Source organism: Passer domesticus, chromosome 2 (assembly GCF_036417665.1).
Source record: "Passer domesticus isolate bPasDom1 chromosome 2, bPasDom1.hap1, whole genome shotgun sequence".
Taxonomy (NCBI): domain Eukaryota; kingdom Metazoa; phylum Chordata; class Aves; order Passeriformes; family Passeridae; genus Passer; species Passer domesticus.
Window position 1 is genome coordinate 102687098 of NC_087475.1, and position 27355 is coordinate 102714452.

General features: G+C 38.0%; 1 protein-coding gene across 21 annotated transcripts in view; it reads right to left on the reverse strand.

Annotated features, from left to right (window-relative positions):
* Nucleotides 1–27355, reverse strand: part of ZBTB20 (zinc finger and BTB domain containing 20) — a 469842-nt gene that overhangs the window by 386998 nt on the left and 55489 nt on the right. For 20 of the 21 annotated variants that reach the window (XR_010356704.1, XR_010356703.1, XR_010356707.1 and 17 more), the window contains exon 2: nucleotides 24335–24394. The gene's annotated coding sequence lies outside the window, so the exon portion shown is untranslated. Of the gene's footprint in view, nucleotides 1–24149; nucleotides 24235–24334; nucleotides 24395–27355 lie in introns of all 21 variants that reach the window. The other variant, XM_064410174.1, reaches the window with a different exon arrangement.

Genomic DNA, 27355 nt, shown 5'->3' on the forward strand with positions numbered 1-27355 from the left:
TTAAACCATTTCGAAGAAAAATTCCTGTTAAAAAAAGACACCCCTTCATGCACCTTGTTAGCATTGTCATAGTTTTCATTTCAGAATTACAACATAGCACAAACACAACAAAATCCTGCACTCTCCCTTGTGCTTCTTCACTTGGTGGCTAATCCATACATCTCCAGCTGCTGGATGAACCTAGCACATTTAGACAAAGCATAAAATGCACTACTAACTATTTCAGAATCAACAAAAGGTACAAGGCTGGAATAACCACTCAGTGCTCTTTATTTGAAAGGAAGCTTTTTCTTTTACGGTACCCTCCCTCTCTGAGATGTGGCCTCTCATATCCAAAAATCCATACATTCAACACATTACACAACAATCCAAGCAGAAATTAAAAACAAACTAAAAAACCCCAAAACCCTACCAAGGGAATATCACAATCTTAGAGATTCCCAACTTCTCCATTTCAGTACCTAATTGTCAAAGGTTTTTTTACGCATACCACCTGACTGGTCGCAAGTTCTATCCCCACCTGGGCCCACTTGTATTAATTAGGACCATTATCTTCACCATCACCAAATAATTTTCAATTTAGTTAAGCCTGGAAAAAAAAAAAAGGCAAACTGAAGCCACAAACAGACTGGGCAAGGTGACCCTCAACTACTGAAGAAGAAAATTATCCCATGGAAGCCTGTTTTCTGAGTGTCTGATTTCTGAAGAGAACTTTTTGCTACGAAGTTTCAATGCAGATCAGTAGTGGAGCAAAAGGGAGCAGGAGAATGATAACACAGAAAACAGGAGTAAATTTAGCCCAAACAGTATCACTGTAACAGAATGATCACATTCTGTAGCAGAAGTGAAATTTCAGTGCTGAGAAATAGACCATTTTATCTTTTTAAGCACTGTTACTGAAGTGAGGCATGTCTGATGGACTATTTGAAGATATGACCCACCAGTGACTAGGCAGAACAGCCAAGCCGTGAGCTATACACAAAGAAGAGAGGAGTGACAATGCTATCTAGTGCTGCATGTCCTCTAAAACACTGACAAGGAAACTCAGAGATGGAACAGGGTGGCTACTTGGGAAGCCCAGGATGAGAGGACTGTGTAGTTTGGAAGGAAAGTTCATCTTCAAATTAATTTTTTGGTTTTATATCATGTAATGATGTTGCCTTATTAGATGATTTTACATTCCTCTTTCTATGGCCTCTCTTCCTTTTCCTCTTCCTCCATTTGACATGCATTAGAATAAGCCAAGCCAGAAGGTAAAAGTCAAAGATGGCTAGCATTGTATCCAAGTGCTAAAGTCGACTTTTTCTGGGCTCTGAGTAAACTTAAGGACTGCAAATATGACAACAGGTATCACTCACTACCTGCTGCAATGGTGGAACCAGAGTAGAAGGAACACTATCCTTTTAAGTGTCTAGACATGTGGAGGATGCAGTGTTGGGAACAAGTGCCCCCTTGCTCCCCTCCCAAAACACACAACAAAACCCCCACCACTAACAACAAAGCCCAACAAGATGAGAGACTACAGGGTGAAAGGAGAGGTTCTGCCCATCTTCACAGCCCTAGAGACAGACTACTTTCTTTCCCTTCCTGCCTCTAAAATTGTGTTTGGATGTGACCCAAGTTAAAGTCACTGTAAACTCTTGTCTTCAGCTTACAATTCAGTCACTTCCGACTTCTCTATTGTCACCCTGACGAGTTCAAGATGTATTTGCTACCCCCAAAGTCTCACCAAGGAGCCTGTGGAAGAAGAGATTGTCTGGTATTTTCTGACCAATCCACACTGTTCTTGTGCACCAAGGCTCCCAGTGAAGCACATCATCTTGCTACAGTTCTACTCACGAGGAAGCAGTGAATGATGTGTCATGGCATATGAATGCAGATATCATCTATAGCAACAAAGCAAAGATGCCATTCGGAGACAGGGGACATTTTGTTTTGAAGACTGTTAGAATCCAGGGATGTTAAAAACATAGAAGTCATTTACAGAATGAATTAAAACATGATGGTCACAAGTTAGAAATTAAAGAGAGACTCTTCTCAGACATATTTCCATTAGAATTTCAGGCTACTGTGTTCATTTTACTGTACCTGCATTAGCATCTCACATAATCCTCTTTTTGGGGGCTGTCCTCTCCACTGCATCAGCTGGAATGACTGATACAACAGTATGATTTATAATCAGAATAGGTCTCTCAACTTTATTGTACTAGACTGCAAGAGCTGTAATCCTTAACATTTCCTTTACATATCCTTAACATTTGAATGTCATTTTTCTATTACACCTTATTTTTGAGTGGGTGTTTTTGGCACTATACAGTTTATGTAAAATGAAACAGTACATAAGAAAATGCAACACCTATTCTCATGTGTTTCATAAACATCCAGCCCCTGACTTGTGTGCGCTGTACAGCACAGTTGCTATTGCCAGCTAACAACATGTTCTAAACTGACATAATAAGTCCTACAGATCTAATTTTTTTGAATTTTAGAAACAGTGGAACCATATTGAAAGGAATTTGCCAAATTACCTGCAGAGAAGGAGGAAACCTGCAATTTTCTCACTCCAGTGAGGAGATGGTATCAAGAACAGTGCTAAACAAGGCCAACCAAAGAGATCACAAACACTTTCCTAAAGAATAATACTCCTGTATCTTGTTCTTGAATAAAAACTGAGAGTTCCCACCAAAGGGATGTCAATTTTCAAGTTTTTTTAGTCCTGCCTGTATGACAGAAGACAGCAAAAACAGCACACAGACTGACATACATATCTCAGTTTATTACCTTCAATAATTCGATAGTCAAACTAACATCAGAAGACAAATTCAGAAGGCCCTTTATGGCGAGACAGATTATAACCCAAGTTTAAGACAGAAAAGGAAATTACAACAGAAAAACACAGGGACAACCATGAAAAGAAAGTTTACAACATAACTGCTTTTGTACAGCAATATGAGATAAACACCAATTATCACAATTTTCTAGATGAGGAAACAAAAAGCTCTGATCACAAAATAAATCAAGGGACTTGTGCTGAATGTACATGATTATGTCATACTCTGGTTTCTATTAATTTTATCACATTTACCCTCAGTACCTGACAACTAGTGCTTTCTGTATTCAGATAAAGAAGACAACAAGAGCAGATAAGCACTGAAGCACGCATTAGAGCATGGTTCCAATGAAAACCTATCATGCCCACATCACATCCCTCTGCAGACCAGCAGACAGACTCAAGAGCATGTCCCTGACTCTAGCCAGGGCAATTACTCACTGTACCTGTGGGCAGGACAAATGAGAAGTCTTGCTGCCTTGCACTAAATCTTTCTAGTTGCTAGCAAACCACTGGCGAGGTGTTTTCTGAGCAAGTGATTACATATGTCATATATACATATATGTACGTGTATTTAGGACCATTAACTGGTCCTTGATAAGCGCTTTTTTTTAAATTTATTTTCCCCCCCCACAAGTGTATCTAATTTCCTTAGTAGCCAGACTTCCTTCTGCTCCCATCTTGGGATAATGACTTCCATTGTCAATATTAGCACCATGTGTCTAAAGGAGATTTTCTGGAGCTGCAGAAAAGAGATGAGTCTATAGATCACCCCTTCTTGGTTAAAACTGCATACAGTGTAAACAGATCTCAAGACAATGGCAGATCTGTTCCCATCTCATGATGTAGATTTCAACAGACTGTAAGGATGCTGTAGCTTTGTGGTTTGTTTCACTAAATTTATCACATACTAACGCCTTTTACAAGAGCAAAGAAATGCTTTATTGAGCCAAGAGGCACCAACTGAGTAGACATGAAGATCAAATGGTCTGAATTTACCAGTCAAACAGTGTGACTGCATCTGCTGCTTGGATGCTGCCTAAGTAGGCCAAGATCAAGGTTGTAAGGATTGATTTGATCCTGATCCCTCAACATAAACAAGACCAGAAGTCAAAGCTCATAATAAAATTTAAAATTATCCAATGAAGTAATCTTGTATTTCCCCACTGTAATGCACATATAATGTATGCATGTGTCTGTGCGCACGCTTTCACACTCAAATTCATCTTATGCCCTGCATTTCTATGTTCCACCACTGCAAACACTCTCTGAAAGAACAAAATTGATGGAGGAAAATAGCACCCACTGGAGCAGAGAACCTGTGTGCCACCGTTCCCTTTTTCTAATCATAGAGCACCGATTCACAACTCCTTGCCTCACTTCCTTGCCCCTTTACCAGCGAGGAACTCACCTTCCATCCGCACAATGCTTTCCTTGGCCAAGTCTGCAACCCCAGGCAACCCAGCCTCGACTGCAGGCAGCAAAGGCAGTGAGCTCAGCTCACAGTTTGACATGCTTAGTGCATGTCACACAACACAAGCAACCTGCTAACGAGCTGCTATGTGCTCTCTCAAAGTCACAGCTGCCAGCAACAATTGAGCAAGTGCAGCCTAGCTTTTCAGGATTCCTGCCTGTTGCCCAGGAACCACACAAAGCACTGGAGATTTTAAACAGGTGCAAACAGTGCTTTTCTCCCATGTCAGACTGCACAGCCCCTGCAACAGCCACACAAGAAGAACCAGAAAGCAGGAAATGAACTTCCAAAATGCTATCAGAATTCCTAGTGATAATGCAACACTTCGATGACCTGTGAAAAACAGGTTGTACATAGCACTATAAGCAGAAGCAGGAAGGCTTGGTCAGGCTTGCCTTCATGAAACCTGCTTTTCCCACAATATGCAACCATATTATAATTCTGATTACACATTTTTAAAAATTTGTCAGTGTTTCTCACCTGCAAAATATTTTGTTAATTTAAGAGGTAACGTTTCTGAACAAGCAATGATTCAGAACGTGTAATGAGCACCAAAAAAAATGAAAAGGGTGTATTTCAAAGCTTACTTTTATAATAATTTGATAGCTGCATAGGAATTCTTAATGCACAAAACTGTCTTATTTCAAATAAGTGGCTTAAAAAGCATAATACAAATCACGTACATTATCTAATTGTGTGTATGTACAGAAATTCTACATGTACCATCTGTTTACAGCTCATTGCTTAACATTATAACCTTGTACATACACAGCTCAGTGCATAGGTGGTACCGTAGGTAAACACAAATAGTATCTCCTGAACTGAAAATCTGTGAGTCAACTTTTAACAGGCTCGTTAGAAAAGACTCCAGAATGGTTTGTTTTGTCAATATTGCCTACGCTGTGTTAAGGTCATCAGTATGAGTTTGTTACTAGCCACGTTCCCACACTGGTAATCAGACAAATTCCTGTTAATTTCAGGCAGAATCTTGCCTGAATTGGAAAGGAGTGGGAACTGGTTAAGGCCATTAACCAGATGGCCACTGAGATCTGCTGTTCTCACGCTGGGATCAGCTGCTCTACCTGCTACTTACAAGCCCACTCACATGACCAGGCACAGGTCAAGCCTTGAGCAAGGCTCTTCTGTTGTTCCTTCAGAAATGTAATGTTACAATGCTGACATGCATGCTAAGGGCTTCTGTCTAAACTGGAAGCACTCATGGTTTTACCATCCCTTTTGGATCCAGCTTTTCACTTGGATATGAGGCTGAAAAGGCTAAAGGGTTCTCTTGTACAGACGCCAACAAAAACAAAGGTAAACTTAGAATTTTCATTAACTGTAAATTACAAGAGCAAACAGAAATAAGGATTGATGTGAGCAACAGGGAATGCTAAAGCTTCACCAAATGTAATGTGTAATGTTTCAACCCAAACATATTTTGGGATGACTGCCAAGAAGATGGGTATAAATGTGGGAGGCTTAGTAGAGTACAGTTTGAGCTAAAATGTGTAAAGTTTTCACTTGTGCTAAGGAAACATTCGTAGCTAGGTAAAAACAAGGCCTTATGAAAAATCCAATTTTACATCTAATCTAAATTTCCCTGTGCAAAGCAACTGCTCTCTTCCTAAACTGATCCTCAAGATAGCTGGCGGTAGCATATAATTATTGTGGATAGTATTGCCACAGGCTAAGCACTAGATGAATATTGTGAATTCTAGAGGTGTCTTATCCAGCACTACATGGTTTGATGTATTCATCTAAACCTGAATTGGAATTACTCATCACAATGCTTGTGTTATTTGGTGGTCCAATGGCATCTGTAGAACCAGGAGACAGAAGCATTGGTTCTGTCTAATAAGTTTTCTTGTGTTATCTTAGCTTACACTCTTATATGTTATCTCTTCTGACCTGCAAACTCCTAGTAGTGAAAGATAAAGTATCCTAACCATCAGAGTTTCTCCAGTGAAGCACATTACAGTATCCCACATATTTTTTTGGGATGTAAAGGAAACCATTAAATAACCCAATAATCTCAATTTGCTGCTTAATATCACCCAGCACAAAAAGGCCTATGTGGTATAGGTTTGGTTATCTGCTGTCAGAGCTGTGCTCATCAGTATGAGTAGGCAGTTCTTCTAGCTCTACTAGAAGACTACCTCATGAACTAAGATTTAAGTTTACTTTCAGTGAGACAAACAATGAGTAATTCTAGTCAGGGCAAGAAGCTGGATATAAAAGGCTATAAATGCTATAGAAATTTTCAACATGGGCTCATTTCTCAGCTTTTCTAAAGCTACTTTCCTCTTGAGTTGACAGATCAATTATTTCAGGAAAAAAAGTCAGTGTCAGTAAAGCTTTTCACCTATTTTTTCTGGATAGACTTCAGACAGCTTATACAGTAATGAAGGTCCAAGAAGGCATTTTACTGGCTACCGCTTCAGCTTTATTAATCTGATTAGTTCCAAAATATTTAGACAGCAACACAAGCTACTTCATGTTTCTCCATGTTAAGTGCAGGGTATATCCTTCCCTCTCTGTGCTTGAGATTATGCATTTTGTGGGTTCTCCAGATCTGCAGCTGACAGATACTGACAGGCTTAGGATTCCCCTTTATGAACCTCCAGTTTCACAGATGTGGAAGTAAGAAGTTCCTATTGGAACACAGTACAGGAATCATACTAACAATACTCAGTGCATCCCAATACTTGGCAAATAAACATGACCCTCTGATAAAGACGTGGTTACAATAGGAACTTATCCCACCTAAAAGAGAAAAATCTGAAAAGATACCACCTATTCATTTCATTGTTCCCCATGCAGATCTATTCAGCTGGGAGGGCCGAAGGTGACAAGTAACTCTAGGAATATATGCACATGATGCTACCTGTCACCAGATGTTATAACAAAGCCTCCAGTGGTAGGGGAAACTGTGTCCTTCCATTCACTGGGGGCTGTCTTCCCTAAGGCTGACATTGGCATGAGAATGATGAGACCATGCAGGAAGGACTCAAATGTAAATGCAGGTCAGATTTGTTTCTAATGGCTTAGTAGCTGGGGAAGACATTTCTTCAAGAAGAGAAAACACCCTACAGAAGAGTGCAATAAAGTTTAATGACAACAATGATTCAATAAACTCTCTTTAAGTAAGTAAGGATCCTTGACATTATGGAACAGGACAGGATTCAACTATTTTGGCAATGACTGTAGGATGAAGCTATGCTTTCTGTAAACTTAAACTTTCCTTCAAATTACATCAAGTGTGTGCACCTCAGCAAAGCTTTGGTAGGAGCCTGAAAAAATAATGTATCCTTTCCTGCAGTGACTTCTGTAAAATAAGAAACTGGATTAACCACAGTCTTCACTGGTGCCAGCCAGACCACAAAGCATAGCATCAACACTGCTTGTAAGGTAAAAGCTACTGTAATTTTAAAGAATATAAATTATACATTGTGCCACAGAAGTATTATAATCCAACTTCAAATTTCTTACAAACCATGTCTTCTTGCACTCCTACATAACACCAGAATAAGAAACACTGAATTACTTTTTAGGAGATATTTACAAAACTCTGGGATATTCTAAGCAGATACAAGCTAATATTATTATTCTGAATAGCAGTACAAGCTGCCCTCCATCCACAGCACCATGCAGGCTGTCATTTTTGTAGTTAGGATGCATTTTGCAGCAAGACATAACTGTTCTTTCAAGTGCACTGTACTGTTAGTTGTTGTCACAATTATTTATAACTGGGGACATCTCTCTCCTACTAACCTTCTGTTCTGGTCCAACATACAGGAAACAATTCTTGAAGCATTAAAGTACAATTATAAGAATTTAAACTCAGTATTTCTTAGCTAGATTCTGCCCTCTGGTTTTGACTCAAATCCCAGGCAAGCCAAAGAAGACATTCAGTCTTCCACTCTGTTGTGGGGTTTGTGTGTATGAAAATTTAATTTTGATGAGAGGTCAGGATAGAAGACGAAGATGTACAGGTAAAGAAAAGGGTTTTCAAAGAGACCTGTAAACATGAGACCACAAGTTGCATTTTTTTTTAAAATGTATCATAAAGGTACTGTAGCATTCTTTAACACAGAGAAGCAGCAGAATAGTGCATGAAACACTCAGTGCCAAGAAAGAATTTGTCCCTATTTTAGCCACAAATTATCCTACAACCTTGAGAAAATTACTTAATTGTTCCGTGTTTCTGTTTCCCCATCTATCGAATGGGGACAATACTACTTCATAAAACCACTCTGAGATTCTTCTAAAAATGGATATAATTTGAAAACTTGCAAAACACATGCAATTTCTAAAAAAGCCCATGAGAATATAATAATAAATACCGTTTTAAACATTTGTTGCAATATTTTATACAACTCATACCTTTCCCATAAGTACTTTACAATATTTTCAAGAGTTTATATGTACTGTTTACAATTATCAGCATATGGGATTTGAAGATACTACATGCTTTAAGTTTAAACTTCCAACTGTTGGTTGAAACACAAATGTCTTCAAGGACTTCAGTAAGAGATGGACTGGGTTCGGTATTTTTTCTCTAAAACAGGCAACAGTCCTCTAGCTGAGGTAGCACTGTATTCTTTGAAACCCACAATAATTAGCAAACTAAAAGAAAAAGAGGTTAACATTGTGTCCTGCCTCCCCAGCACTCTTTTCAGCACTTGCATCATACAGATGCCACAGAAGACTCGCTCTTACTTTGAAGTGCAGGAAAATATATAGTGGTAAAAGACTGAGTGTCATTCAAAGCATCCTTTGAAACTTCTTAAAAAACAGAGCTTTGTATCTGGAGAGGTTTTAATGATTAGTTTATTTTTCTGTACTTTTAGACCACAGCATAGAAAATTCATTATATGTATGAAACTCAACAAGCTTTGCAGGCTTTAGATATTCAAATACCTCTACTTCTGAAAGTTTATCCTGCTTAAAAATGTATTTGTAGGGTGTGATCCAAAAGGGGTTGGACATAATATTGTAGGTCCAATTCCAAGTCATCAATCAGTTTGTTACATTTTCAAGGCAGGTTTTTCTGTGCACAAGAGAAGTGTTTTCTCAATTTTGTATTACAAGACTGGATCATAGAGCTTCTTGAATAACCTACATTACAGATAGGACCATGTATGGAAACTGCCAGGCCCAAAAGATTATGTTCTCTGGGCATTGTTAAGATCACATTCTCTGAACATTGTTAAGAATCAAAACCCATGTATCAGAACTGAGGATGGCTCACAAGTTTAGAGACAGCACTCATTATAAACCAAATGCTAAAATAGTTGTATTACTGAGGGAAAAAAAAAGTTGGGGAGATTCTACAGCCATTTCATCTTTCATAAGTATTTAATTCACTAACTCTGTAATACAGACAAGAGAATTTCTAGCCTTCAAATTACTCAATCATATTTATAGCAGATAAAAATTTACAGGTATTACATTAGGTACAGTCACCTTATCTCCAAGTAAAAAAAATACATACATAGTTGAATACAAATGCAGCAAACTGGAGTTTTTTATTCTTATTAAGATTAACATAATACTTAAATGTAAACATGTAAGCTAGAGAAGAATTACAAAAGACATGAAATTCCTCCTATTTTTGTGTGTGATTAAGAAAGCAACACCAGAAATATAGGCAAAAAGGAAAAAAAATAGTAATCCAAATTAAAATCATGTCAAAAAACATAATTATGTCCCAGAATCTGTGTAGACCTCTGAAGAGAGATTGCCAGCTAGAAGAACAGGAGTGATGTGGGATGCTTTCAGATATTTAAGAGCAGAGAATGTGGAACAGAGTGCAAGAGCACAAATGTGCCCGCAGAGGCTGTGCTAGAGCTTCAAATATCTCCAGCTCAAGTGACTAATGGGAATGTGCAAAGAGACAACCACTTCAAGCAGAACTTTTTACTGATTAAGTCACTACCATAAATCTCAATATGTTCCCTGCCATATTGGCAGCCTGTCCCTTTTTTCCTTTTAACTGTGGGCCAGATCCTCAGCTGGTATAAGTTGGCAATGCATTTTGTTGCCTTCAGTGGAGCTAAGCCAATTGATGCCATCTGAGCATCTGATATTATATTTCTGTAGCAGTTAAAAAATGATACAGTGGCATTAATTACTACATAGTCATGTCTCATAACCTCATGGTAGGGGTGGAAAGACTTCTCATTTATAGTCACCAGTCAACATACAGAGTGGAAGGGTCAATTGGTCATTCCATGCTCAGCTTTACATGGCTGTAAAGCTACTAGTCATTCCAAACACAGGAAAAAAACACTTTTCATTTTCCTATGTGATTTAAATACTTAAATTTTGTTAACTCACAGGCATGTAGAAGCTACTCTATGTCCTTAAAGCACCATAATCCACTGCCTCAAAAATGTACGGAATCTGATATGCAGAAGAACAGGCAACTGAAGCAGACAAAAATTCCTTTAACTAAGAAACCCAAGTCCTACTGCCAATAGTAGATGCTAAGGGAAAGAGGGGTAAGAACACTTTCACCTGTAAGCACTCTGCCACAGCCTAACAGCACATCAGAGATGCAGACACAGAAAGTCTCCAGTTTTAACAAGACAGAAAGTGGTGAGGGTTTGGTTTTGGTTTTTTTTCAGCAAAAGGAGAAATGAAGCTAATTATGGACTAATTATGGACAACTGCATTTAGTTTGGACTATCTCTTACAATAACCTGACATTCATAGTTTATACCTTTTGTGTAAAAGGCCCAAATGTTCCATTTCACTGCAGAAAGAAATAATCTTAACAGAAAATTGAAACACCCGAATAAAATCCTTCTTCTGTAATGAAATAACATTTCCTACTTTCTCCCCAACACAGAAGAAGTGTAACCTGGGAGTCCAAAGAACCAGGGTGGGCTCAGACACTTGGATATCCAGTAGAAGCAATGCATCAACATTTTAGACGCAGCAAAATGTTCACTAACTCACATAGGATACTGAAGTTATTGTCTGTGTATTGGAGGGAGGGGTAAATGGGGAGTTAGTCCATGGCACTGAATCTATCTTGGCCTGCCTTCATTTGCATTCTTTGCCCTTCTCAGTAATTCCTCACATATATAATTATCTCCTCAGCTCCCAAGTTATTTTGTTTTAAGCACTTCCAGGCCCTGGACACTCAACATTGAGATCTTACTGAACATTAAACGAGTAGATTGCCATGTTTATCTTTAAATGGGTACTAACCTATCGGAAAAAAAAAAAAAAAACTTATTCTCCACCTACTCATTATAATTTGCATGTTAAAGCAGCATGCACATTCCTAACAAGCTTCCAAAACGGGGACTGGAAGTAAGCAGATTCATTCTCCAGGTAAATGTATAATCAACTGGCCTCAGGTAGACTGAAGCCTATGTCCCAAAATACAGAGGGTTTGCTATGGATATAATGTAATTACCCAACAAGGAGCAAAGGCCAAAACATGGGAAGGTAAGCCCATGACTGACTTCAAGAGGTGTTTTACTTGAGTAAGGACGATGAAATTCAGGGCTTTAGTCACAAAAGAGCAGAGCTACTGAAAAACAAAAACAGAGAAAGAGACATTAGAGAAGACAATTTATGAGGGAAGGATAAGAATAAACAGGAAAATTAATAGGAAGCAGGAGAACCAAGGAACTGCAGGTTTCAAAACACTAGTATTTAACATGAAAAAAGAAGTAACTGAATCTATGGATATCTAGTAGGAAAATACCAAGATGCTGGTGAAGTGTCCTCACAGCCACACACTTTTGCTGTTAGGTTCTGATAGGAGGACAATGACATGAGCTCTACTACTGTCATTCTAGAGAGCGTTCCACTGGGAACAACTTCAGATGGAGAAATCATGGACTTTCTCTCAGACCAGAGTGTATCTGAATAAAGTTTTAAAACCTATTACATACCCAGTAGAAAATGGAAAAGTATTTAAAACAGACACAATCTGCCTAACTCAAATAAATTTAAACCAGTTGATTAAGAATATGATTTAAATTAATATGAAAATTATCATCCATCTTTTCAAGCTTGGTCTCCTATTTCTACATTGTACTTGGCTGAAATATGTCCATATTCAGTCATTTTGTCTTAAGTCAGTCATGGGATCCTGCTGTCCTGATATTGATGAGAATGAAAATTATAATCTTCAAATACTTCATTCAGCTATTATTTAAGAAATATTATTACTTAAATGAGACACTACCTGCACAAGAGAATGCTCATAAAAATACATGCCTTAATTAAAAAAAAAAGATTTTCTGTGTCCAAATTTTATAACAATCTAAAAGTGTGTTCAGTCATCCTTACCACAGGGGAAGAAAGTAAGTGACAGAAATCCTGCAAGTGACAAAGCTCCTAATTTTGACTTCAATGTAAATTTTGCCTCAGTATGAATTCACAGGATTGGTCTATGCTTTGCAGAGTTCACTGGGTTTCAAGTTTGTTATTATTTAGCTAATAGTTTTGCTAGGATTTTAAGAGCTCTTAGAAGAACTGGAGGGAATGAGTTTGACAAGAGATCAAAGAGACCAATTACTATTGTGTCCACTGGACTTTAAGTGTCCAGTGGACACCAGCTGAATGGACAGAAAATGGGAATTAACACAGTTTTGTTTTAGAATATTAACGTACAAAGTAGAATAATTATTTCCTCCCAAAAAGCAGGACTGGAGTTTATCATTCATGGTTCTCATTTCTTATGTAATGAAGTTTTCCTAATACTTACTGTTTATCAAAAATACTTGTTTCCTATGTTTCCTTAAAAAGTTGATATACCCAGTTGCAATTTCTAATCCGAAAAACCATGCAGATGTTACTAATAGGCCAAATGCTGGAATGCTTGCCCAGGATTTAGGCTGTCCACTGTTACAGACATAATGTGAGTAAGACTTCCCATGACATTTAGCTGATAAGTCTGGAGAAGTCTGGCCAGGAACCTTGATCATAAACAGAAATTTACAGGCTATGCAGCCTCATAACATCCATGTCTCAAGTCAATTTCTCTGTTTTCTATACACTGACCTTTTTTTCTTCCCTTTGGAAAGGAAGGGAACCAGCAAAAAGAAAGAAACAAGCCCAGAACAGTTGTTCTATATCTCTCTGAAGAAGCAGCCACAACAAATAGCTCCTCAGATTGAATCCCAGGTGAAAGCTCCTTGCTTCAGCTGTGTAGTTCTAAACAAGAGAAGCCAGGCAATTTTTTTTTTTATGCTGCAAGAAACTAGCCTTTACATTTGTATTTACTCCAGTAAATTGTTCTTACTTTAACCTGTGATTTCGCTAGCTAGCAATAATTTTGGACTGTTGGTCAGAGGACATCTCTTTGCTTTGCTAACTACTTCTTATGATATGTAAGTTGCTGCAGAATTTAGCCATGTAAATTTTGAAAGCAATTTGCAGCTCTGAAACAATTTTCAAATATTTCTTCAAATTCTATGCTGTCAAAACTCAATGAAACTGCAAAAAGCACATAACATCTATAAACACTGCAGCTGGCCACACAAAAAGCTGCAAAGAGTAAGGGTTATCAGAGCAGGAAAACACTGTTAATTACTAAGCATTGTTTCTTGAAATATAATACCCCTACTTGGGAACTACACATTCCTACCTATACATCACATCAATGTCACAGGGGTAAATATCTCTAGGAAAAAAAAAAGAAAACAAAAAGATAAATTAAACAACTTAACAAAAAAGGTACTTGCTACTTAGAACCTCTCTGCAGATGTTCAACTAACTTCACTTTTCCCTCCCCTTCTTGCAGCACAAAGTGGAACTGTGAGCATTACAAAGATTGAATGCCTTTTCATAAACAGTTAAAGGCTAATACTCAGTAGAAGCCAATAATAATTTTGTGTTAAAATATCTACATAATATGAACACCATTGTGTTGGTAAATTTCCACCTTGCACATTAAATACTAGCGTTCTCAACCTTCTCCTATGCCTGTGGCTTGGGCAATGCCCTGCTCAGGAAACTCAGCATAAATCTCTCCTTGGATTACTCTGGTGTGAGCTAGCCCAACAAAAGGGACTTTTATTCTGATATGGCTCAACCAAAAAAGTACTCCAGACAGATATACAAGGAAAACAGAAAATACCCCACAAACAACAATCACACCACCATTATGTATTCAAATTTAAAGTATTTACAGGATTAAGCAGTAACAGCACTGACACGATAACACATAGTATGGCCTCATCCTGCAAGCCTCTCATCTGAATAATCCTAACTGTGTGCAGTCCCTTGCAGCAATTGTTAGGTACAGAAAACAATGAAATTTGGGAGAAAACAGATAAAAAAGCTGAAGCACAGATCAACAACATGACTCACTTAAAATTCTACAGAAAACAAACAGAAAGTCATAAATTAAACTGATTTAGACTTTTAATCTTGTCTGTGGGACTCAAGATCTATCCCATGAGAATAAGTATAAAAAAGCAAAAGCAACCCCTCCCTTGACATTTTATTATATTTCTATAGTCGTCTCAATATACCAGATCAATTGCATTTGAAAATGCAGCTATTAAACCATAAGTAGACCATCTCTGGAGCCTTTGTTTGTCAATTGCATCAAACAACAATTCTTCTGCAGACAAGAAATCAGACTGTATTTTTACAATAATTGCTAGTCATTTCTAGGAAGAAAGAGGTAGCAACAATACCCAAGGAAATAAAATAACACACTTTTGTGCTTTCCCATCAAACCCGAGAGTGGTAGGGGTTTAAATCAGTCAGAGGCAGCTACGCATGAGAGATTGCACTCTGCAGGCTCTATCAGTCAGAAGTCAAGGATACACGTCCATGATTTATCATACTTTTCATGGTAATTAGCTAGAGTGCCATTTTGCTTCCAGTAGCATCACTCAACTTTCTTTTTTTAATTTGGTCTTTTTTTCTGCAAATGAATTTACATATTTCTCAGTCTCTCATCCCCTACTATGTTTTATTTATGAATATAGGCCTTACTGATGGTAACTTTAATGTGAAGAAAGTAGTAATTAGTGTACCTATCTGCTAAGTTAATCCCTTTCCCACAATGTCTGCAGAGAAGTTTAAGGTAAGTAACAGTTTGCAGTCAATATTAGGTTTAATTATGCTTAATGAGGGGAATTATCTCTGTTTACTAACTGCACCTAGGTGTGTAGCTTCTATATGAGTTTTTCTCCCAACCTCATTCCACACTGTTAATAGTGCCACTGTGCAGGGTAGTTGTGGCTATAAAACTTCTCCAGGAGAGCCAAGCAAGTGAGGCACCTGTTACAATACATGCTCAGAGGGAGCAGGATGGCCTTAAAACAATGACAGCTTTGTGTAAGGAAAAAGTTCTACCATCTCACATTTAGTGGATGCAGTGCACTGGAGAAAAGAAGCTGAAACCCCCCAAAAGACCTTGAGATGTTCCTCAAGGTCCTCCTCTTAAAAACTAAACTAAACTAAACTAAACTAAACTAAACTAAACTAAACTAAACTAAAGCAAAAAAAAGAAATAAAATAAAATCTTTTCCCCTCATTTTCAGGGATAATCTACTTGAACATTTCCTGTAAGAGTTACTGTGAACTTTTACCTCATTGAAAGTAGTGTTAAGAATTAACACCCTGAAGCTGTACAAATGAATGAAGACTTCTAGTTGTAGTTAATGAGCAGATATCTTCCATAACTGAAGAGATTCTAGAGGCAACTGAAGATGACACCAATGTGGTCTTAGAATTCCATACCAGCAAGAGGTCAAAAGCAAAGCCTCAGACTGAAACCCAGTTCTACTTCAACTGCTCTGTTTTCAGCATCTGTGCAATGTTGTTACTTCTGGCAGAGTCTTCCTAATGTGAAGATCTAAATTTGAGTTTACTTCAGTACTTTTTGCCATAACATTTTCCTTTGTGATTTCATGTATTATCCCCTTAAGAAATTCATGCAAGTGGAATTTTTAATACATATTTATAACTACCTATGAAAAATGCACCTTCCAAAATCTTTGATTCCCTAGGATGCATAGATTTAGGGAGTTTTGTGTGTGCACAAGGGACCAAGTTTGCAGGAGAAGCACAGAAAAACAAAGCTGTTTGATTTCCAATAAGAAATAGAAGTGGAACACAGAGAGAAATTGTTCTGTAAATGAAGAGGTTACTTCATTTGATTTTTTCAAAGCAGTAAGAAGCAAGTTCTGCATTTCATTCATATCAGAGAAGTGTGACATTTCCTCAGACATAGCTTAGGGGTTTTATTTTTTCTTTTTTTTTTTTTTTGCCCTAGTGAGCACTCTGCATGAGTCCACACATTCCCTCCTTATTTTTGCCATTGGCAAGCCTTCAAGAAAAAAAATCTCTGGTTAGAAAATTGATCAAAAATGCAGGAAAAACTCCTGCTAAATCATGGTTTTTGTTTTTTAAAAAAACACACATTTTATGATTACTTGATTGACAAAATAGAAGTAAAGTAAGATTTTATTTAAAGGCTAAACTCTGTAATTCTGCAAGCTATATCCAGATCAACTGTAGCTAGCTTTGACTGTACAGATTTCAAAATTTAAGCTCAAGGCTTATATGTACTTTTCCTACAATATGCCAAACTAACCCTAACACCGATATTACCAGACATTAAGGAAAAGGTTCCTGAAGGAGAAGTGTGATTTTTTAAATGATCTTTTTCCCTCTCAACACAATGTTAAAAAAAATGTGGTCTGAAGATGTAAATACAAGTTTAACTACTCTGTAAAACTGTTAATAGGTACATAAAAGAAAGAAAAGATACCTGTTTTCAATATAGTCTTCCTTTTGCTGTTTAAGACATCAATATTCAGATAAACATGGATTTCGTTATGAGAGGGAAATTATTTACAGGCACATACATTCTTCAGAAAATTGATGAGGTTTTGTACCCAAGAAGAGATAAAAAGAGGTCATGTCACTTCTTGAATACAAAGTCCAGCACCTTAAAACACTACAGAATGACTGTGAGGATCTGAAAAACTTAAAAGAACTCATCATTTAAAGGCTAGATTATGGAAACTCTAACTGGAGAGTGAAAACAACACTTAATACAACAACACCAGGAGAAGGCATATTCAGGTTACTTCTCACCGGCTTCTGCCTTTCAGTAGTGGCATAAACAAAGCTTGGATAACTGAACATTAATCTATTTTACTAAAGCACAGTCTTAGAGATAAGATCACATGCAGGCCATGGATGCTCAGTGTACATACACGAGCAACTGTCTCCTCAAAAATCCACAGGCAGCTCCCCAAACTATAGGAAGCAGATCTCCCTGAGAGACAGATGGATGAGGGCATTTAAAAAAAATCTGTGCAGCTCTCTTCCCCAGACAACTGCTTGGGAAAAAAAGTTCCACACTTTACTGAAGAGCCTGAGAGGATGGTGGGCTTGCTTATCTGTATCAGTCTGGATAATAACTAGGCTTTTCACATTGCAGTGTTGCCTCCACACGTCTCTGCTCAGAGTCACCAATTATAATGAAGAATAGTGGGAGGATAAAGATTTTTAAAACTAATTGCAAAATAACCAAAGTAAAGCTGTTTCTCAAACATAAAGAGTTTGCTTAGGTAAAAAATATTTTTCCCCAAAATCTAGAGAGGTTTAGTTACCCCTAAATGAATGAATTTAGTATAATGCAGTATAGTGTCTTGGCAAAGAGAAAGATGTTTTTTCTTTATGACCTCTGAAGTCATTGGTAAGAGTCTCCAGTCTTGGTGGAGGAGATAACCTGAGAGTGATTCAGTCTGGTGGCCTCTGGCATCTCAAGGAAGTTTAAAGTTTATATGGAACGAGGGCATCTCACATTTACAGCCCAGCCAGGCAGGTGGGATTGGAACATTGTGTTTCAGCCACATACTAAGCAAACTGTTAAAACATAACTTACAAGAGAACGCTTGGACAGAGATACTGACATCTTGGGGCAGTCCCATCTCATAAAAAAAACCCCCAAACATTTAAATGTGCCTATAAACATAATTGTAAAGATATTTTAATTCAGAGGAAGGAAGAAGTTTCAGATCAAAGTTCTGCAGCTAATGACCACAATTCAGATTTATAAAAACTTTAAATTAAAATGCTCTATAAGTGACTAAGGAGCAACATTTCTTGCTTCCTTTTTTTTTCTTTTTTCAATATTGAATTCTTGCCAGAAAAAATACAAGTTTTCAGCTGCTTTTCTCTCAGAAGAGCCTCTGCTGACTTTCATGAATTCTCTCTGCCATCCTAAAGATATGTCTTTGGAAGGCACAGAGACTTGTATAATCCCCCAAGTCCTATTAATATCAGTAAGAATGATACAAGTTTGATTCCAAAGACCCAAAGTGAATGGTGACTAAAGTGACTAAAAGTGAAAGTGACTAAAATGGCCTCAAAGCTGTTTTTCAGAGTCAAAATGGTGCATCTCATCTTGGCACTAAAATGTGCTGCTGCCACAAAAGTGGTCCAGCTCCCACTGCTGCTGATTTCTTGCTGTCTCTCATTTTGTTGTCTGCCATTTCACTCGTGCTGCAGAAGAAATAGGGATTGGTCTTTTAATAACCCACACTTCTGAGAACACTGACTTATGTAGAAAGTTATGCAGGAATGCTACTCTGCTCATCAAACTACTGTATAACTAAAGGCTGGCTTTGACTGGGAGGCTTACTAAATGAACAACAAAAGCACCTGGAAGGTGTTCAGCAGCATCACAGTGTCCCCACACAAATGTCTGATTCAGGTCTAACAGGAAAACAGACATCCAAAAGGGGACGTGGACAGAAAGAGGGAGATGCTAACACAGAAAGGGAAAGAAATAGAGAAAGAGAAAAGAAGAGAAATAAAGAGAAAAGGGAGGGAGGGAGGGAGGGAGGGAGGGAGGGAGGGAGGGAGGGAGGGAGGGAGGGAGGGAGGGAGGGAGGGAGGGAGGGAGGGAGGGAGGGAGGGAGGGAGGGAGGGAGGGAGGGAGGGAGGGAGGGAGGGAGGGAATTATTTAATCATACTACTCAGTGAAAGATGTATCTCCTGCACTTCACAGGACACAATAACATTTGAAGTTAAAATCTTGAACCACCAGATGGACAATTTAGCCCTCTCTTACAATTAATTCCTTGTCAAGCCACGTTCTGCTTTTACAGAAAAACAGGGAAGCCAAGTCTTCCCTGTTTTAAAGACAATGTAATAGAAATTGGCGAAAGAAGAAGCAAACAAAATCACTGTCTTGAGCTATCCACTGAAGAAAATTAACTTTCCCAAAACAAACACCAGAGATATTAAAGACCAGTACTTTAATCTGTCTGGACACCTGAATGTGATATCTGGACAGCAAAATTGCTATTTATCCTTTTCCAAAGAACTTTCCATAAACTGAGTCACTGACACAGAACAAAGAATTCAAAGTCAAATTATGTTCCATGTGGCAAAAGTGGCAAGTGTCACCTGTGCCACATCATCCAGATACTACCAGATGATCTGCATTTCAGATGAAGAAGAAAATGAGAATGACTGAAAGTTTCTTATTGGCTTTGACCCTGTCACACATCTGATCAAAAACCATGATACCTAAATATCTTGTTTTGAATCTCAAAATACTTCCCTGGCATATACTTCTTGCCACAACTTTTACATTTTCAGTGAAGAGGGATGTTATCTTTTTCATAGAGGAGGTATTAGGTTGTGGCCCCTGGCAAATCAACATGAATCACAGGCCACATGATTCAAATGTGCCCTAAGAAAGAGAATTTTAGCATCCTGAAACTCCGTGCTTAAAACGCTGAACAAGGAAACAGTGTGTTGATTTAAGAGGCCAATCCTTTCACATTCATTATCAAAAACAGTAAAGGAGGAAGAGTAAAATATTACCTCTGACTTATACCTAAAACCAGGCACACTGGTCTGGTATTCTTAGTTTTACTAGAATATCTGCTGGATAACACAACAGACATGCATGCAGGTAAATATAAACACACATGCACACACAATACTGAACTTTGGGTTCAGGCTCTGGTAACCCATGTCCCCTGGGCATAAATCAACTATGAAGGAACAGGAAAAAGTCAGTGTAATGGTTAACCAGCTCAGTGGGCTGGTTCATCACAAGCAGAGAAACAGCAGTGCAGGCTGCAATGCTGGTCCTTTTTCCCTCCGGAATGCTACTGGATGCCTGGAATTAAATTCAGTAGTGAAAAAAACCCAGCAAATGTAGTGTCAACATAAGAAAGAAGCTGAATTTCACCTCCTGGAGCTGCAAGTAAAGGAGGACTTCTACACAGATGCAGAGATTTCCTGTGAAGCTTGATGTTGAAAGAACATGACAGATTCCAGTATATCAACATTTATCAAACATGAATGGGTAGGTTTTGGTAGGATTAACAAGTTTATTGGTATCAGAGCTAGGAAACTATTCCCTATACAGCAACAAGTGACCAATTCTTGTGCCAACTGGCCAAGTGTCGATATTGGTAGCTGCAACCATGGCACCCGGACTGCAACAGAGGGTGCATCCATTCAGGTGAAAGACTAAACCAGGAGAATTCCTACAGCCTATCAGGAAAATTCCCTCAAATACTTCCAAATCTTTCCAAGTTTCTTACAGCAGTGCATTAAAAGTGAACATACCACAACACCCACTGTATCTCTTCCAGTGCTACCTCAGTAAGCATTTTGTAGAGAGGCAATTCACTACTGCCTGGACTCCAGCTTGAAAAGACAAATTTCATCTGTTTTTGGGGTGGATTTTTTGTTTTTTTTTTTTTTTTTAGTTTTGAATGATTTAACTTCATCAGCCATGGCAGCAATGACAATCAAAAATTCAGGTTTTTTCTGTTTCAACAAAAGCATTCACTTCTCATTTAGGAAGACCTTGAAATACATGGTTTAGAAAAAACACACACACGCACAAAAAAAGTAAATTCTTGCTTTCCTTAAACTCACTTTCCTTCTGAAAGGGTTTGCTCTGTGTGTGGATAATTCATTTACTTTAATTATTTTGAAGTGCTTCTGTTTGAGTGGGTAGAAGTCAAGTATCCACAACACCAAAGTAGGTCCTAGAATTAGTTGTTGAAAGCAAAATGTTCTGCTGCAGTGGCCCAAATCCGCACAAGTAGCAAGACTTGAGTATTTTGCTTTTTCACAAAGAGCATCCAGATCCATGAGAATGTATTATAGGACTTATTTTATGGACAGGTCATATCTTTCTAATCAGGAACTTCAATTGTTACCCTTTGTTGGATGTTTTCAGTCTAGATAGCTTTCTGGTTAATTAGATACACACACTAAAAACATCAACAATAAGAGAACAAGCGAAGAAAGTCCTAAGAAAACTTCAGAGGGAAGCATTTGGACATAGTTATGTGCAAACATCCACAGAGAGAAGAGGAGGAATCTAGGGAAAATGCACAGGATTATCACTTTACAGTCAGTGCACACTGACTTGAACAAGGATTCAAAAAATAAACACATCTAACATTTAAATCCCAGGCTGCACAGTCAGTGACACCCTTTCTCTCATGAGTGTATGTACACTTAAAAACAAAACCCCAGCAGCTAAACATCTACAGCTTTGATGAATTTCAGCTCTCGATCTCATGGCAAAGCTACCAACCAAACATTCCACTGTATCCACAGGCTTCTACTAACACATTCTGATTTAAGGACAGAAATGCAAGAAAACTAAAACCAAAGACAGAACCAGCAGTTGAAATGAAGAGTCTGTGCTACCCATCCCATCAGAGATACAAGGATGTGATGTAGGAATCTGGAGAAACAAAAGATATCTCCTCTGGTACGTCTCATTCCACAGGTCTCCCCATTTTGAAACTGCATTCCTGTGCTTTACACAAACTTCTACATACCTTTGTAGCTCATCTGCACTGTTGCCCATAGTTACACCCAGTATTTACAGGCAAGCCTGTAGCCTTGTTCCTCCATGGAGGTAAACAAGAGAGGAAGGAAAATGGTATGAAGGAAAGTAGAAAACAATTCTGCACTTACTTGTCTGTAGTTGGTAGCTATATCTTAGGAACAGTTGCTTTAAAAGACAAGTTGTTATTGAGGTTTGGTTTAAAAATCTCTGCCAGTTTTGACATTCAGGTAAAGGTATTGCTGCTGGCTCCGGAATAATTTGCATATCTTATCACTACATAAAATGTCTGAGGTGTGCACCAATCTGATGAAATTATAAACAAGAGTCCACACAAGTACACATGCCTTCCTGTTTGATTTCTGTCCTGTTCACTCTATAATAAATCTTATGATCATCTCATTCTAGCTGGAGGTTTAACTGTGCATGCAAAAAGGAAAATGTTAGCAGCCTATTCTTGTCCATACTTTACAGCTGAGAACATGACAAAAATGTAATTTTGGGGAGCAAGCAAAAATCTTATTTTGCTGCCATCCCTCTCCTCTTTTATTGCTATAAAATTAGTGGAAAATCCCATGTATTTATGTATTTTTAAAAATAATTTCCCACCCTGAAAGTAAATAAATAAATTAAACTATACCTCTTTTACTGCAAAGACAAATATACATGCCTAACTTTATGTTCTGCAATTAATCTCATGTATTTCAACAGGATTACTCATAATGCTGTAAGTGAAATACACATCTAAATCCTTGCAGAATCATGGCCTGAATTGCCAACAGTTATATGGCACAATTAAATGCTTAGGTCTAAATGTCTCTACAGAAAGATCAGAAAAAAGAAAAACCTTTAAGCATAGTAAGTAACAAATCTACTCTAGGGAGTGACTATGGGAGAAATAGTATTGAGGGTGTTGCTTTCCCCTGGGAAATTCACCTGTCACCAAATCTTTTCATAAATTCATCTTCTTCCTCTACCAGTTACCACCTTCACTTACCACTCTCTTCTTTAACACCAAATATGACTCTCCCTTCCCACACTTCCTCTGCTGCTACGTGAAGAAGGAGACAGGAGATGCAACTCACTCATTCTTTTGCACTGTGAAACAGGATGAGAGCACAGTCTGGCCCTTACATTAACTAGCAGGGTAATAAAGAACTCATGTGCTGATTAACAGGCCTGGGGTGCACAACTTTGCTCCTTAGCCTGTTGCTGAACTGCTCACATGCCAGTGTCTCACTGAAAATCGTCCAGTAAACCCTTTGGACAACCCTTAATCTAGCATTGGAGTCCATTACCAGCAGCTGCTTGATCAAAATGTATAGAAATTACATGCTCAAACTGCCATAAACATACATAAATTACATACTCAAACTGCCCAGGCCTGCCTCCTGAGGAGTAGCCTACCACTGGCTTTCTTCTGCAAATACTAATGAATGGCATATGAGAAGTTACTCATGATCAGGTTTTTTACTAAAATCCACGGCTTATGCAAAAACTTCTGCTTGTAAATTAACTCAGTCAGAAATATTAACTAAAATGCCAGGAAAACAAAGTCAATCCCTTAAAAGTTCAAATGACTATTTGTCACAAACATTTCACCTCTACTAATGAACTGCAAAAATGAATGATAGAAATGCAAAACTGTATTATGTTTAGCAGTTAACATTTTAATAAGAAGGAGATTAGCAATTTTTAATACCTCCAGTGCTTTGTTATATACAGTGGCACAATAACTGAATATTTTAATTGCTAATTATTTAGACCTCATTCAGTTCTCACTCAGGCAAAACTCCCATTGAGGGACTCTTGCCTGAGAAAAGAGCTACAGGATTTGTTTTACTGTAATTTGAAAAAACTTTATATATCATAAAAACTATCAAGTAATAGTGAGACAAAAATCATTAAATCCTTAGCAATATTAAATCCTACTGAAATTCCCATTGACTCTCAACGCCAATGTTTTCATATTAAGTAAAACAGATAATTGCAGTTTACCAGTTGTAACTTACCTGTATAATTTATGCCCAGATATGCTGGTGGCTCTTAAATGGTCTAATAATGTTTTGATTCTTCTTACATATCCCTGCTTTTCTCCTGTGGGGAATCTCAGTTTAGATGTGATAAGGAAGCAGCATTTCCAAACAATTAGGATGTCAACACCTTCAGAAACAGAAACATTAGCATTTGGTTTTACCTTTTGACTTCGGCCTCCAAAAGGGTTAAGAGCAGCTCTCAACACTTCTTTCTTATGCTGCTGTAAAGAAAAGAAATGAGTATGTTTAGGGATTTGCACACAAAAATCCTTGAGTTTCCATAACAGTCAAATAGCTAGTGTTCAGTGGGGGAAGTGGGTGGAATGCTGTATATACATAAACATACACCTATGGGAAGGAAGACAAAACAAAGTCTCACACATTTGCAAGCAGTGCACAGGTGACAAAAAAATAAACTAAATTTCAAATTAGTATTTTAAATTTCATGCTATGCACATGCTTCAGAGAGGAAAGTTATACAGCTGGACACAAAATAGGTAGAGAGCAATTTCTAAGACTCCATGCTTCAAAAAAGTAGATCTCTTTTTCTCCATTAAGTGTAGTTTAATTAATCTTAGGGATAAAAACAAATGTGCGTCACAACCAAAGTTTTGACACTTATGTTTGTAATTCAAATGCATTTTGGAAAAAGTTACAAGTAAGTTCTCTAACAGATCAAGTCTAAAGAGTTTCTGTCCTTCTATTTTTTAATGAAAAAACATGCACATTTTCATATTTGAAATGGCCTTAATGACTAAAATGTTCAGGAAACCTCTCCACAGGCTGCACTGAAGAAACAAAGAAGCAAAAGCAGACCTAGTACCATATACTGTTAACTACCAAAATGTTCAGAAATGAACACAGCTGAGGAAAAAGTAAGCATTTTGAAGACTGAAAGTAGGAACTGGGCACCCTCCTTCACCAATTCAGAATATGGTCTAGGGAACAGACTGGCACAGTTTCCAGTTCCTGTTATAATAGTTTCACTTAGGTTACAGTGCCCAAATCCATTCCAATCAGGCTTCCTGCTTCCTTGCAGGGGCAGTGAGATCCCTTTGCTCCTCTCAAGTGCTGACTTTCCACCTAAGAACCTGTGTCCAAAGCTAATGCCAGTTTGAGTATGCCAGGGCTAACTAAAATGACTGGTATTCTTTAACAATATATGTTAAAATAGAATTTTTAGATAAATTACCAAAGTAATTTAAAAATTAATAAATGGTTCACATATTATAAATTTTTTTTTTTTTTTTTTGCTAGTGGGGGTTCTTCATGGTATTTTAACTACTGGGATTACAGGTAAGAACAGATAGAACAGATTACTAATCAGAATGAACTCATCTTTGGAGTACCTTTACAAAGTGTTGCTTTCTCAAATAAAGAAGATATAAGAGTAGGCTTTCAAGCTCATTGTTTCCAAGCCTGACTTCCCACCAGTTCCTGGCTACTGCAGGGACGCTTCTGTTTCTTTCTCTCAGGCACGCTAACAATTTCTTTTCAAATCTTGTAATTTTCCTTTTGTTTTCTGGGTGCTTTCTACCTGTGGTCATTGCAATCAAGCGATACCTCCAGCAGCATTTGCAGAAATTTCCCTGTGACAATGCCCCAGCCTGTGTGGCTCAATCCTGAGTGTACTCGGCACAGCCTGCTGGATGGCAGCTTCCACTGTTCCACTGTTTTCAGGGAAGAAGGTTTATTTTGCTTGATCTAAGGCTGTGCAACAAATGCTTCAGCTTTCCTATGGTCTGCAGTTGCCTGCATAGAGAGAGACTCGCTGGACAGTGGCTGTTAGCACTTTCCAGCATTACACAAGGATGGTCTGGAACAGTCTGTCAGATCTGCACAGACAATGAATAAAGCAAAGCAGAAGGCCTAGATATTGAGTAATGAGGTGGGGTTTTGACCTTTAAATGCTGCTGGATGGATTGCATGAGGAAATGTTTGATTCAAGTGATACTACTAGGTACAAAATGGTACTGTTTGCGTAAAGTCTACCTCCGCTACCAGCTGCACCACTCTCTGCTGGCTGGCACATGACGTGCTGCAGTGAGACACGGCTCTGCTGAGTGAGCCCAGTAAGAGAGGGTGGTACTGGGGAGCCTGAAAAGCATGGAAAGAACATGGGAAAATCTGATCACAGGGTGTGAGAGAAAATGTTCTATTTTAAAACCCATTGAACAGTCAGACCTCCAGCAGTGTTTAGACTCCTCAAGCTCTGCAAAGGATTAGATCCAAGTCAAAAGTCTCCGTTTCTCTTCTCTGGCCTACTGGCATTTGCACATTTGTACAACTACTCGTGATGACAAGCTACCCTCTTGTCAGCTGTAATTTTTGCCAGAAACTGCTGTACAAGAGTCTGTATAACTGTTACAGTTACTTTATTTTCACAATCATTAATTGATCCTTTCTAAACATTTGAATGCCTGAATTTAATTAGAGGCAACATTTCTGTCACAGTTTTTGTAACTGTTTTTATACATTATTTAAATTAATCAAGCCTTATAATTGAGATGGTAATTTGTTGGACCAAAACAGCTTTTTCCAGGCCATACACTTTGTTTTCAGTTCCAACCGCCATGTTTAAACCTTGTGGTTTAACTTAGATCAGCAGTGTATTGGTGATTCAAATTATATCATATCAAGTATTACCCTCAAAATCTGCTGCATCTGTATGATATCAATGGAGTGAAAAACTCTGCATGCAATTCAGGAACCACTTTGGTTTTTTCACTTTTACATGGAAGTTAACTCCCTGTACAAAGCAGAGGTGAACACTTCACAGCATAGGCTCACTAGAGGCTTACTGGGCTCAAAGCTGTAAGTCCATCAGTCCTCAGAAAGGCTCAAGTTAGGCTATGGTGATTTCCTAGCAAAATGTGCTTTACAGGATGAAGTAAATGAGGTACATTTATTAACTCGGCTTTTTAAATATCTAACCAGAATGAGATCTACTGCTAAAAGTAAAAAATACAGAAATGGATAACTTAAACAGTCCTAAATTAAAAATGCCTCTTCCACTATGCTAATTGTTTGTAAAGTAACAAGAGCATCCTGTACTGCTGAAAATGCAAACAAGAGGAACTATACATGCTTTTTCATTTCCTTATGTTGATACCTTATAGGCTGCATGGCCTTCTGATATTTGCTGTTAATGAAAAAAAACATTGTTCAGTGACCTATCATTA